Source organism: Canis aureus, chromosome 10 (assembly GCF_053574225.1).
Source record: "Canis aureus isolate CA01 chromosome 10, VMU_Caureus_v.1.0, whole genome shotgun sequence".
Lineage (NCBI taxonomy): Eukaryota > Metazoa > Chordata > Mammalia > Carnivora > Canidae > Canis > Canis aureus.
This window is the reverse complement of record NC_135620.1, coordinates 34,576,415-34,588,796: the sequence shown is the minus strand read 5'-3', so window position 1 is coordinate 34,588,796 and position 12,382 is coordinate 34,576,415. Positions and strand designations below refer to the sequence as shown.

The 12,382-nt window shown below is 36.1% G+C and overlaps 1 pseudogene; it reads right to left on the bottom strand.

Annotated features, from left to right (window-relative positions):
• Positions 1-779: 779 nt before the first annotated feature.
• On the bottom strand, positions 780-2,112 carry LOC144321643 (putative E3 ubiquitin-protein ligase TRIML2 pseudogene; annotated as a pseudogene).
• Between the last annotated feature and the right edge of the window lie 10,270 nt (positions 2,113-12,382).

Here is a 12,382-nt window from a genome sequence, read left to right as displayed (position 1 = left end):
CCTTAGCAAAAGGAGGGGCATATGACTTGAACCTGGCCTCAGAGTACTTAAGACTTAATGTCTTTCTCTAGTATCTAGAGAAAGTATCTATCTTCTTTTGAGGCTGCTTGTGTTAGGTTGGATTCCCACAGCAGCAGACTCGTGGGCAAGGATTTGAGGGAAAGTAATTTATTTGAGAAGTGATCCAAAGAAGCACTGCTATGGGAAGAGCAGAGAAGGACAAGAAATCAGTTGAGAGTATGCTAATGAGATTACTGTTTTGGGAAACTGGAGTTCAGTCTCATGGGGATTTCTGGATGATAGTGTGGAATATACCTCAAAGCTGAGGGCTGCTCCAGTAGACATTAAATCCTTCACTCTTCCAGCTTCCTCTGTTTCAACAGCCACAGAAAGCTTCTAGGCAAGAGATTGTGATGTGTGAGATAGGAAACCACTGGCATGTGTGGGACCATGAGGACTGAGGGAATGCAGGCAGGACACCAAGTGCATCTACAACTATGCTAGATTGGAAGGAAGAGACTCTTGGACTGCTGGTGACTATGTGGATCTCTGTGAGTGGTGAACCTGCCTAAGCTTAAAGCCAATGCTGAGAAAAGCAGAGCCAAAGAAAGGGAGAGAAGAAGATATGAAACAAAACAAAACAAAACACAACTCTATTCAGGTCCTCTGCCCACTTTTTATTTTTATTTTTTATTTATTTATTTTTTCAAGTCTTAGAAACTTGTATTGGATTACTTTATATAGATTCTTTTACAAAGTCAAGCTCTTCACTTCCTGGCTCCTAGTGGTCTTAGATTTCATGCCGAGGAAGACCGTGGGCTAACAGTAACATCACAAGATGCAACATGAGGAGAGCAAATGCTGAGTGAGTCAGAATTTGTGCCTCCAGTTGGGACACAAAGAGAAAATATGGGTCTGACAGCTCCCCAGAAGGTAACAGAAGAGAAATTATAAATGAGGGATCCATCTGTCACATCATAGAAGGATAACTGCCCATACTTGCAGTCTAGGAAGACTCCAACTTTGTGCATCTGCTCTCCTCTCAAAGAGACCTTTTTCAGAGGGGGAAAGACCCAGAATGTATAATCAGTTCCCATCATTGAAACTATGAGTAAGACTATCTCTGGCAGCGGTGGGTAGGTCATTGTATCCGCTGCCATAGTCTTCAGATATCCCCAACTGCCACTTGGTTGCCTCTTCCACATCCACCTCCCAGTAGTGTCTCCCTGAAGTGAAGCTCTCCACACCCAACACGGTGGCCCCGAAGACAATCCTCCCCAGGCCATCAGGCACGTTCTGCTGGATGTTTCTGAGACGTATACTTCTCAGATCCCCAGATAAGACCAGACAGGGATGAGCTGTTTTAGGATCCAAAGTGACAGCTCTGTGGAGAACCTGGAGCATTCCACTCATTCCTGTCAGTTGGCATAAATTCAGGTCTGTGATTCGAGCAGGCTCCAGACACTGGAGCAGTAGTGACTCGCTCCTGGAGCAACGCTGGGGTGTATTCCCCACACTTCTTCTCTAGCTCTGCAGTGATCCTTTGGAGGCTGCAGATCTGTTCAGAAAGCCTGACTTCACTCTCCTTCAGTTTATTCATGTTCTCTTTCCCCAAATCATTCAGTCTCCGTAGCATTTCCTGGGACTTCGCCTTCAGCTCAGTGGCAAACTCCATCAGCTGATTCTGACTGTCCTCCCTCTTGCTGGGGCTGAATCCGCACCCTTGCCAGCTCTGGACCTTCATCTCCTCTTCAACCATCAACTGGAACCTTATTCAGACTCAATATTCAGACTCATTCATCTCTTTAAAATCCTGCTCTTCTCCCCCCCAATCATCGCCATTCTTTCTTGCTCGTCAGCCAATAGGCGTTTCGCTACTTCAAGTTTCTCCTTCAATGTGTTCAATATCCCCTGGAATAATTTCCTGTAATGGTCAGCAGCCTCCTGTACTCCGTACACCATGTGATTCTCGTGCTCCTCGGAGCAGAAGCCCTGGGCGCAGAGCAGGATTTGGTCATCATCACAGAACAGAAGCAGTGGTTCCCGGTGCTCCTCACAGTGGGCATCTTCTGGGATTTTCTGCTCCCCTTGGGAGCTGAGCCTTTGGGACATCCCTGCAGGCATTCCTGCTGTGAACACCCACCTGCACTCTGAACCAAAATGAGAGACGCTGATTTGGGGGCAGTCACACCGGCCAACCTCACTGTGCGACCACAGCAGCCAAGCATCAGAGCAGGTCTGCGCTTTCAGGGCTCCCCCCACCAGCAGGTCCTCCACCCCCACGTGCTTTTTTTGTAATCTTGATTATTTCCCTTCAGGAAAAAAGCCAGAATAGTGGTGACTCAAGGGCTTTCATCTGTTCAGATGCTCTCTGATCCTCTCCTCTCACCATCAGGTAGGAAATCTGTGAAGTTTCAAATTCTATCCCCATAATAAATCTAGGATAGCAGTTAGGAAACTTCAGTGAGCATTAGAATCATTTGGTTTTATTCTCTGCCCATTCTTTAATCAGAAGTTTTGTTGATGTTGAGTTGTATGAATTACATTGTGAGAAGAGCATATCATACAATAAATTTGTTGCATCACTATGTTGTACACCTGAAAATAATGTAACACTATGTGTCAACTATTCTCAAATTTAAAAAAATATATGAAAAAGATTTAGAGAGAAAATGAAGTTGAAAATTGTTGTGGGTTCTATTTTTCCAAAGAAGACCTACAGATGGTCAACAGACACATGAAAAGATGCTCGACATCACTCATCATCAGGGAAACACAAATCAAAACCACAATGAGATATAACTTTACACCTGTCAGAATGGCTGAAATCAACAGCCCAAGAAACAGCAAGTGTTGGCAAGGATGTAGGGAGAGGGGAACCCTTCTGCGCAGCTGGTAGGAATGTACACTGGTACAGCCACTCTGGAAAACAGTATGGATTTTCCTCAAAAAGTTAAAAATAGAACTACCCTGTGATCCAGCAATTGCCCTAAGTATTTACCCGAAGAATACAAAAAGATACATGCCCCTCAAGGTTTATAGCAGCGTTATCTACAATAATCAAATTATGGAAACAGCCCAATGTATATTTTTATTTTATGAATCTTATTTCTCTTGCTAGTTTTTAATTCTATGAATATTTTCAACATTTGCCACTTTATTTGCTGCTCTGGTGAGTGAGGGTCCAAGGGATACTCTGGTAGGCCATCTAGATAGGCAGAAAGTGGAAGGAAATACTGCAGTTGTCACTCTAAGAATGTGGAAATGCATGGCCAGAGGTCCTTGAAGATATTGAATGTAAAATAACATTTTTAGAAAAAAAGTAATTTTAATGTTACTAATATTTTGTAATTGCTGTAATATTTATACTAGACTTGTCTTTACTCTACATCCTTTTAATTATTCGACCATAATCCTATTCGAAGAAAAAGTTGAGCCATTAAAAAATTTTCTCTCTAAGGAAGGAAACTATTCCTTACAAGATGCCTGTCAATTAAATATGTCTGCTTCACCTGGGTATTTAACACACCACTCCATTTTTGTATAGTATTAATAGCCTGGGAGTAACATGATACATGATGCTTCCACTTTAATCTAAATTTCCATAACACATTCTTGAACTTTACCTTCTGGTAAAATAGAACCCTTGATCAGAGGTACCAAAGACTTTGTTAACCCATGATTTTTATTTTAGTTGTTCAATGGAATGATGATAAATATAAAGCAAAATGCCGAGTGAACACCAATCACTAAGATAGAAAAATGCCCTAAATAATTTGCTACTAGATATTGTGGAAACCCTCTATTTCTTTTGGAAAATGTTTTATTATTCTTAAGATATAAGAATAATAGTGTGTGTGTATTACACAGTGTGTGTGTATTACCTGAACTGGAGTCATTGGTATCCATGTAAAATGTCTTTTATGTTTAGTTGTTTTTAATAATATCGGATCCACATATATTCTCTATCACATTCCCTATCTCTCCTTCTTTCATAACACACTGCTTAAGAGACAATAAATGTGATTCAGATCTTTTGATCAAAAGCCCGTGTTCACTCTCACATCCCCAGGTATTTAAGTCAGGCATTGGTTCACCATTATTTAGCACTGGCTGCTGAATCCAAGATCTTGTTCTCAATGAGTCAGATTTAACATGAGGACTCTTAACTTTTCTCTCGATCTATATCAGTTAATTTCCTACATTTTGAGTTCTGGGAGAAAAACCAATCTACCTCAGCCTGCTTCTACATAGGATCAGAGGCTTATTGAACCAAGAATTATACAGTGCAATGTAATACAAGTAACCATTAAGGCTAGATTGAACTTCAGTCTGATGAATCCTTATGAAATCCTACCTGAAAGACTATTTCCAAGACGACAGCAGATTTCCAATTTGCACTCTAGACTTCTGTTATCAAATGTTATGCTTATGCTTATGCTATAGAAATGGCGAGTCTGATCTTTTTTCCCATTTTGGAAGGTTTCCTGGCCAATTGGACTAAAAGGAGGATCTGATATAGAAAGAACAAGTTTGCCTTAATAATGAGTGGATTTCTGTTAGATGAAATTGTCACAGAACAAACTCTTCACCACCTGTATAATTTTAATCCAATTTTGGAAAAAAAAACTTTTAATAATTACTAATGATTATAGTGATCTTTGGTAAGAAGAAGAAAAAAAATGATCTTAGAAACTGGCAGCTAAAAGCTTTCAGTTAAGCTGTCATGTTTCCAACTAAACATATAAACATTTGAAGACTACAAACAAAACTCCAGAAAGATCACTCTGCAACCATGGCAGAACAAGACAGAGACAAGTACACTAAAACAACTCAAACAAAAAACACTAACAACTAGTCATTCTCTTCCACTGGCTGACTTCACTGATGATCCTTCCTGTGCCCTTGACAAATCTATTCCAACTTTGATTTTCAGGTCTCTTCAATAAAAAATTATTGAGATTACCCAACAACCAAACAACTCACTTGCTGATGTCACCCACCCCAAAATTGACATCTACTTCCCTGAATTCTCTGTGAAATCACCCAGAAAAAGCACAAAGACTGTAAAATATCCCTTCACACTTCCTTGCACTGAAACTGCCATCATTCCTCTGGTCCATGCTCTCATTTATTGCCGAAAGCTAAATAAACAGAAATCTATGTGATCACAAACATGTCTCTAGTCTCTCTGGCTTGTTGACTTCAACACTGGAAATAGAGCAAAAATGGACCATCTAAACCATCTATATAAAGTATACAGTTCAGAGCGTAGACTGAAGTTATAGGCCAAGGTTGTAATTTGATTCCAAGTTGTTCATTAAAAATGGAGTTGAGATAGTAGGAGGTGCTTCAACAGTGTTGATTTAAGTTTCTATGCAGCAAGAGAAATCAGTGGAAATCCTTCCAGTTTTCTCTAATTAACACCAATAATGGTGTCAATTTTGCTATAATGAAAATATTTTCTCACTTTTGCTACGAATCTGAGCGTTGATTTTTTTTTTTTTTTTAATCAGCGTGAAAACATGAAACCACTAGAGCAGCAAGAATGGTAAAGGCTGCTGTTTTTAACTTCCCCCTTCCCTGAATGCCACACCCTATTAATTTAGTTTCATTTTAATCATGTCAGGCAATTCAAGTCAGCAAATGCATATCAAGTGACTCCTGTGTCAGGTGCTATACTAGGAGCTGAAGGGTATTCATGATGAGCAAATACCACTTCATGGCTTCAGAGCTTACAGGTTAATGCGAGGTAAGAGAGGAACTAAATTAAACATGGTTGATTTTGCACATAGATTCAGTGAAATTTTAAACCCTGAGCTAGTTTGGTTTTCACAGAGCATATAAGAACTGGCACTTGGCAAAATAATTATATAATTGTAGCTTTCACATTTTTTGCTTAAATGTCATTTTTGTGAAATGAATAACACAATTACACATAATGAAAGGAAATAATTATTAAACGTTGTCAGGTGCTTTATATTTTATATGCCAAGAGCCTAGATTGTTTCTAAAGAGAATAAAGAGAGAAAATCAGTGTTTTGACCATTATCCACAATTCAGGGGTATAATTATAGAAGATTGTAGGGTATTTTATTCTAAGATTCGCCTGAGGACTCTGTTGGCAAAACTGTATTTGAATGTTTTTCCTTCAGCATTAAAACATGACGCTAAAGAAAAAAAAATTTAAAAAGAGTTTGTAGGCTTGGTTTCTTTAGAAAGAAGTCAAAAAATCTATTAGCCCTCTCAGTATATTAAGCTTGCATACTAGGAACCCCTGAATGTTAAATCCTCCACAGCAATCTCAGGCTGACATATGCTAAATACAAACTCCTGGGGAGGAGATTTGTCTGGTTCATTCATGGGAAGAAGCAGCACACATTCCAAGATGGAGAATTGTAAAGTGGGTCATACTCACAGGTTAATTTCTGTAAAATGAGTAAACAAAATATACAGTGGATGCATATTGTTCATGTTGTAGAAATACATTTTAACTTTGTCCCTTGCCAAGTCCTTTAGAAAATGGACATTGTAGTTCCAAACTACTACACTACAGGTGAGATTTTCTTCTAATCACCTTTTAATAGAGTTGGGATTATCATCTAATACAGCTAGGCATAAATACTTACCAATCTTTGTCAAATGTTTAGTAGGAAACCTGGATCATTACAAACATATCTCTCACAAAAAAAAGTAATTTTCATTTTCTTCCCAAATGACAGTACATTATTAGACTCCATCTCTAAAATGCCTACAAGCAAATTTAATTAGTCAGTTAAATGAAACTGTCAGAAATTTAAGAAACATTTTTGTAGTAAATTATAGCCCTAGGTATTTCTTAATTTGCTTTGTGTAACTTCAACTAGAAAGTGTGTTTATAATATTCTATTTGTTCAGCATGGATGAAGGTCACTTCACATTTACTTTCATCTTCAAATCGCCTGGCCATTTCACAGCTGTTTGAATTTTAATAAGAGGGAATCAGTTTGAAGGATTCAGAGAAAGGAAAAAAGAAAAATAATAATAACATTTGGCATTTATGAGGTTTATAATAATTCTGCTCTTGGATACTATGGAACAAGACTGATGTTTTTGTTTCAAGTCATAAGTTATGGAAATTAATTCTACAGACAAAATTAATAGGTGTAAAATTATGGTAATTACAGTCATGGTAACCAGATATCTTTATGCATTAAAAGCCAGGTCCTGTACTGTGGGTCAAGAATGGTATCACAAAAACGTAGCTCATGATTAAATAAACCTTTTTATGTAGTATATTTAAATGTTGTACTAAAATTGTTCAGAATGCCCCTCTATTAAAGAATGATACTCTCCCTCCAACCAAATAAAAGCCAGAAATAAAATAAATGAAAAGCTAGGAGTCTAGCAAGCAATCATACATGTGATTATAAAGACTAATTCATCTACATGGCTTTCATCACTTCTAATAATTTTTTTGTTTCTTTTTCTTTTTAATACAATTAGAAACCTGAGTATCTTCCATCATTCCCTTTGAAGTTTTAAAATAACAAATATAGAATTCCCTTGAATATTCTCAGTGAGGTACTTTGCATTGACATCAGATGTCCTTATGCCTTTTCTCATCCTTTTTAAAGTAAAATCCTTAATTTAAAAATTTGAGATTGAAGAAGAAACTGTGAGAAAACAATATATGTACAAAAGTGCAGCAATGAAAATTAATTATGCCCATAGAGAAAACAGTAGTTGACATAGAACTAAGCACATGAACATCTGAGTTTCAATAGAAATAACGTATGTTTTAGCAGATATGTAACATAAGACATTAGAGGAAAATATAAAATATGATTTTTTCCATTTTCATTTGAACAGGCTGAAATTAAAACTACACATCCCTGACAGAATGGTGAGATCCTTATTTTCTTTCTTTCTTTCTTTCTTTCTTTCTTTCTTTCTTTCTTTCTTTCTTTCTTTCTCTTTCCTTCCTTCCTTTCTTCTTCTTCTTCTTCTTCTTCTTCTTCTTCTTCTTCTTCTTCTTGTTTTTCTTTCTTTCTTTCTTTCTTTCTTTCTTTCTTTCTTTCTTTCTTCTTTCTTTCTTTCTTTCTTTCTTTCTTTCTTTCTTCTTTCTTTCTTTCTTTCTTTCTTTCTTTCTTTCTTCTTTCTTTCTTTCTTTCTTTCTTTCTTCTTTCTTTCTTTCTCTCTCTCTCTCTTTCTTTCTTTCTTTCTTTCTTTCTTTCTTTCTTTCTTTTTCTTTCTTTTCTTCTTTCTTTTTCTTTCTAAAAAGTTTATGGAGTTTAATAGCAAGCTGTAGTTTCCTACTTTGTGAATGACCTTTCAACCTAGCAGAAAGATGTCAGTTAGAGCATCCCCCCTCTCATTTCTTGTGTTACTCAAACAAAGTGACCCTGACCACTTAAAACTCATTAACAGAAATTCTAGGAAGAAAAAGAAAGAGAAAAAGGAAGAAAAAGAAAGAGAAAAAGAATATCTCTGGATTTCACCTTTAAGACCTGGGTCCAAGAGAAATTAGAAAAAGTAGTCACCCTTGAAAGGCTGTTATTACTACCACTGATAATCTTAGGGATTAATGAACAGGAATTCTGGAATTTGGGAAACAAAGTAGTAAAAGGTAGACCTTACTGTTTGTGCTCTGGACTTTGAGGGATCCAGTTTTGCTTGAGTATAATCTAGAGTCAGAGCAGACCTGTCATCTGTTGAAATGCCAGAAACTAGGCAGAGAAACATCTCTGTAGAAACCATATTCTGGCCATGAAGATAACATTAATAATAATTATTAATGTTATTCTTTATTAAACACACCTGCTAAGTGCTATCAAGTATATTGCATATATAAATTAAGTCTCATATCACTATGTGGTAGACACTATTATTATTCCTATTTTACTGATGGGGAAACTGAGGCATAGGTAAGTTAAAATATTATTAGAAATATTTTAATGATAATAATAAGTTACAGGGCTGAGATACACACTCAGGCATTCTTGATTCACTTTTCTTTTTAAATCCCTATCTTAATTTCCTCATTTTGAAAAACAGATTATCTAATCATATGTTCCTCTTTGTAGCAGATGTATTTCTTTGTTTGCTTTGTTTTGCTTTTGATTCCCTAAGATTTCTAAATTTTTATTTGAATGGCTCATTCTTTCTTAAAACAAACAAACACCACAATTCTACATTTAATTTTGGCAAAGTATAATAAATAAAAAAGAGCATCGTATGAAAACTGGTCTGATGTTAGGCAAATTTAAATCATGAGAGTTCATTAAAGTGAAAAATCATGGCAATATACCTGTGATTAACACATTACTAATGCATTAGTAGATAAAGTATGTGGTAATTTGTGATCATAAATAGTCTATCACAAAAAAGAAAAGAAATGGCCCTAAAAATCTAAACATCCACCCACTATAAGTATTCTATCTTCATTGTGGAATTTGAAGAATCAAGATGTGATTTTATTGAGCTGTGTTTTTGCTGGGAAAGCTGGATATCCACATGCAAAAGCATATAATTGTATCTCTGTCTTATGCTATACACAAAAATAAATTAAAATGAATTAAAAACTTAAACAAAAGACCTAAACTATAAAACTTCTTGAAAAAAACATAAGGGAAAACTTCCTGACGTTGGTTTTGGCAATGATTTTTTGGATTTGACACCAAAAGCACAGGCAATGAAACCAAAATAGACAAGTGGAATTGCACCAAACTAAAAAGCTTCTTCTGCACAGCAAAGGAAATGATCAATGGAATGAAAAGGCAACTTAGAGGATGGGAGAAAATATTTGCAAATCATCTATCTGATGAGTCTTTATCCAAAAATATAAGGAATTCCTACAAGTCAATAGCCAAACAAACAACCTGATTTTTTAAATGCACAAAGGAATTGAATAGACATTTCTTCAAAGGATACAAACAAATGACCAACTGGTATATGAAAAAAATGCCCAACATCACTAATTTTCAAAGAAATATAAGTCAAAACTACAAAGGAATATGACTTTATACCTGTTAGAATGGCTATTATCAAAAACTCAAAAGATACATGGATGCCTGGGTGGCTCAGAGATTGGGAGTCTGCCTTTGGCTCAGGGTGTATCCCAGAGCCCCAGGATGGAGTCCCCCTTCAGGCTCCCTGCATGGAGCCTGCTTCTCCTCCCTCTTCCTATGTCTTTGTCTCTCTCTGTGTGTCTCTCATGAATAAATAAATAAAATATTTTTTTAAAAAAAGTCAAAAGATATTAAGTGTTGGTGAGGATGTGGAGAAATTGGAATCACTATAAACTGTTGGTGGGTTAATAGAGTGGTGTAGCCATTATGGAAAACAGCATGGAGGTTCCTCAAAAAAATTTAAAAATAGAGCTATTACCATAGCATCCAACAATTCTACTTCTGGGTATTTATCCAAAAGAATTGAAATCAGGATCTCAAAGATATATCTGTGCTCACAATGTATATTATAGCAGTATTCACTATATCCACAATATGTAAGTGATCCAGATGTCTATTGACACATGAATGGATAAAACAAATGTAGTATGTACAATACAATATTATTCAGCCTTAAACAAGAAATCCTGCCATTTTCTATAATATGAATGAACACAGAGGAAATTGTGCTAAGTAAAATAAGCCAGTCACAGAAGGACACACACTGAATGATTCCACTCATATGAGGTATCTAAAATAATCAAACTCATAGGATCAGAGAATAAAATGGTGGTTGCCAAGACTGATGGGGGAAAGATCAAATTAGCTGATCAAAGGATATCAAGTTTCATCTTAGATATTTGCTGTACAACAAATTTTCTGTGAAACAAATGTGCCTATAGTTTCCAATACAATATTTTTCTTAAAATATGTTAAGAAGATAGATCTTGTCACAGGGATTCTGAACATGCACACACATATATACACATTCTCAAAACACAAAAGAATGTAGGGAAATTTTTAGAGGTTATGGCTATGTTTAATGCCTTGATTGTGGTGATGGTATCATGGGTGTATGCATATGTCCAAACTCATTATAATTATACACTAAAATGTGCAATTTTTATATATTAATTATACCTCAATAAAGCTTACAAAAAAGAGCAGTCACAATGTATTATTATATTGCACTATTATATTACATTATGTTAGGAGAATATTCTGTTGAATCAAGGCTACTCAATTCATAGATTACAGTGGGCTGGAGTCTTTCACTGTGTTCCACAACACTCTGAGTTTTGGGAAATACTCTATAATATTAGGTAAGATGTGAAACATCTTTGGAAAGATACTTATATGAAGTACTTAACGAATTTAGGGCTGTGCCTCATTTATAGGAAGTGCCTGGATGTCATCTATTGGTATCATTATCAATGACAACACAGTTCGGTCCAGTCCCTGCCATTCTCCAGAAACTATACTACATGAGGATATAACCATGAGTAGCAGAGACATGACCTCATGCAGTTTACTGTCTAGAGATGTTTTGTCTAATATGTAGCCCATGGAGCTATTTAAATTTAAGTTACTTAAAATTAAATAAATTTAAGTTTGTTTCCTAATCATATTAGTTATATTTCAAGTATTTAATAGCCACATGTGGCCAGTGGCTACTATGCTGGACAACACAGGTTAGAAAAAATTTCCATCATCATAGAAATTTCCATGAGACAAGGCTGCTCTAGGGATTTCTTCCCTTTGGTTTCCCTGGATGTAACATTCTAAGATCAAAATTTATCATGGTACCAGGTTTGAGGCAAAATTCCTGTATTACAAAGCTTTGAAAAGAACATTCATGGTAAAATGAATTGCTCTAGGAGCCCACGGTACTATAGAAATACCCTACTGGATCCAAAATATGCTTTTCCCTCAGGTTTGATATGATTCAGGGAAAATTCTTGTTCAGAAGATGATGGTATATTTAACAATCAAAAATAGCAATATTTTTCTTCGTGCAGCCATCATGGCCGAAAAACATTAAACTATGACCCAGAATATGATGAAACTGAAAATACTCATGAAAAAGAAATACAAAATGATCATTTGTTAATAAATTTTCTGTGTAGGGCCAACTATGAACCAGGCGCTGAGAGGCAGTGCCTCAATTTCCCTTTGTGGAGATGCCTATTGCCACTGTGAGCCAAGATATTGGCACACTACCCAGAGCTTGCCAAATCATGTAGTTATTGCCACTGTCCATAGTGATACATTCAAGGATGAACATGAGGGAAATTAAATTTAATTCTATAAATATTATTGGAACTTTGGAAAATAGAAGGAGGATAATGCAAGAGTATAGTTTCCAGAAACCACCACAAACAGAAACACCCTGAGAATAAAGGAAAGAAACAGCAATGAATCTTATATCTACCTCCAGTGTTAGGCAGTACCCT